Raw genomic sequence first — 2,481 nt, forward strand, 5'->3', positions numbered from 1 at the left:
ACAGAAATAGAAGCAACATGAAATAATTGAAGATAACTAATAATAAAAATTAAACTAAAGTAAAGAAATTAAGTAAGAAAGATAAAAAAATATAATTATTAGCTCAAACATCTCTGAGGTCAATGGATTGCTTGTCTCGATCCACATAAGCACCCAGTAGTGCTTCAAGCATTGTCCCTTAACTTTAAATGTGACCCCCATTTTTGTATCTTTGACATCAATAGCTCCATGAGGATAGACTTGAACTACTTCAAAGGGACTTAACCAGCGAGATTCTAATTTATCGGGGAATAATTTGAGCTTAAAGTTGAACAACACATGTTGTCCTGATTCTAATTTCCTTGGCATAATCTTTTTATCATGCCAGCACTTGGTCTTCTCCTTGTACAATTTAGCATTCTCATATGCTTGTGCTCGGAATTTTTCCATTTCATTCAACTCTAACAACCTATTATGGCCAGCAGCAATCCAATCCATGTTCAGTTTTTTAATAGCCCAAAATGCTTTTTGCTCTAGCTCAACAGGTAGGTGACATGGCTTCCCAAAAATAAGGTTGAAAGGTGACATCCCTCACTGTGTTTTGAATGTCGAACGATAAGCCCACAATACCTTATCCAATTTGGAGGACCATTCTTTTCGAGTTGGGTTCACCACTTTTTCCAAAATTTATTTAATTTCTCTGTTAGAAATCTCTTCTTGTCCATTTGTTTGAGGATGATATGTTGTGGCTGTCTTATTTTTCACCCCAAACCTGTACAATGAATTAGCAACTAATTTGCAATCAAAATGAGAACCTTCATCATTGATAATTGCCCGAGGTGTACCAAATATTGTGAAAATGTTCTAGCGTAAAAACTTCAGCATTGACTTGGCATCGTTCGTAGGGAGAGGAAGCACTTCGACCCACTTAGAGATGTAGTCCACTACCACGAGTATATAGAGATTGCCAAATGATGGTTGAAATGGACCTATAAAGTCGATTCCTTAGACATCAAATAACTAAATCTCCTAAATATTTTGCAATGGCATTTCATGTACCTATCCTTTGAGACTGATCGCATGACTTATAAAAATCCTAGGAATCCTTGAACAAACTCGACCAATAAAAACCAGATTGGAGTACTTTGTAGCAATTATCATTCCTCAAAATTGTCCTCTAAAGGTGCTGAGTGATAATATTTCAGGAAGCTATGTACTTCATCATCAGGGACACACTTCTTAATTATTTGATCAGCACATTGCTTGAACAAGAAGGGCTTATCCTAATAATAATGCTTGGCATATGAAGGAACTTCCATCTTCTTTGGCTGTTGAGATCAGGTGGCATCAAACAACTTACTAAGAAGTTCACTATATCTGCATACCAAGGTAATGCCATGGCAACCAACAGTTCATCTGGAAAATCTTCTTTCATAAGTTGAATTTTTCCATCTTCATTTCAAGCTTTTAAACTTGACAGGTGATCAGCCACTTGATTTTCAATCCCCTTTCTAACTCAAATTTCTAAATCAAACTTCTATAGAAAAAGAATCCATCAAATTAATATTGGCTTGGCATCTTTCTTGGTCACCAAATATTTAATAGCAGAGTGATCTGTGTGGACCGTTACTTTGGTACCGACTAAATAAGATCAAATTTTATTGAACGTGAAAACCACAGCTATCCTTTTTCATGGTGGTATAGTTCAACTATACATCGGTCAGGGTCCTGCTCGCATAATAAATTGCATGAAATACCTTGTCTTTCTGCTACCCCAGCACATCTCTAATAGCATAATCATTGGTGTCACACAAGATTTTGAAACGCAGTGTCCATTCTAGAGCTATGACAATTCGTGCTGCTACCAGTCTTTTCTTCAATTCCTCAAAAGTAATCAAACAAAGTTCATCAAAATTGAAAGGTCTATTTTGCTCCAGAAAGTGCACATGGGTTTAAATATCTTCGAAAAATCATTAATGAATCTTCTATAAAATCCCACATGGCCTAGAAAAGTTCTAATACCCTTAACACTAGTCAGAAGCGGTAGTTTTTCTATCATCTTAATTTTTTCTTTGTTAACTTCAATCCCTTGCTATGATACCTTATGACCTGGCACAATGCCTTCACAAACCATGAAGTGGCATTTCTTCTAATTCAAGACAATATTTGTTTCTTCACAATAGAACAAAATTAATTCTAGATTTTTCAAGCAATCTTCGAAATCATTGCCAAAGATAAAGAAATCATCCGTGAAGACTTCAAGAAAATTTTCCACCATGTCCGAGAATATCACCATCATGCAATGTTGAAATGTTGTTGGGGCATTACACAACCTAAATGGCATTCGTCTAAATGCAAATTTTCTATATAGATAAGTGAAAGTTGTCTTCTTTTGGTCATTTGGAGCTATGGCAATTTGATTATGTCTTGAATAACCATCCAATAAATAGTAAGAAGCTTTTCCAGCTAATCTATCCAACATTTGGCCAATAAATGGTAAGG

The sequence above is a fragment of the Gossypium hirsutum genome, chromosome A01 (assembly GCF_007990345.1).
Source record: "Gossypium hirsutum isolate 1008001.06 chromosome A01, Gossypium_hirsutum_v2.1, whole genome shotgun sequence".
In the NCBI taxonomy this organism is placed as follows: domain Eukaryota; kingdom Viridiplantae; phylum Streptophyta; class Magnoliopsida; order Malvales; family Malvaceae; genus Gossypium; species Gossypium hirsutum.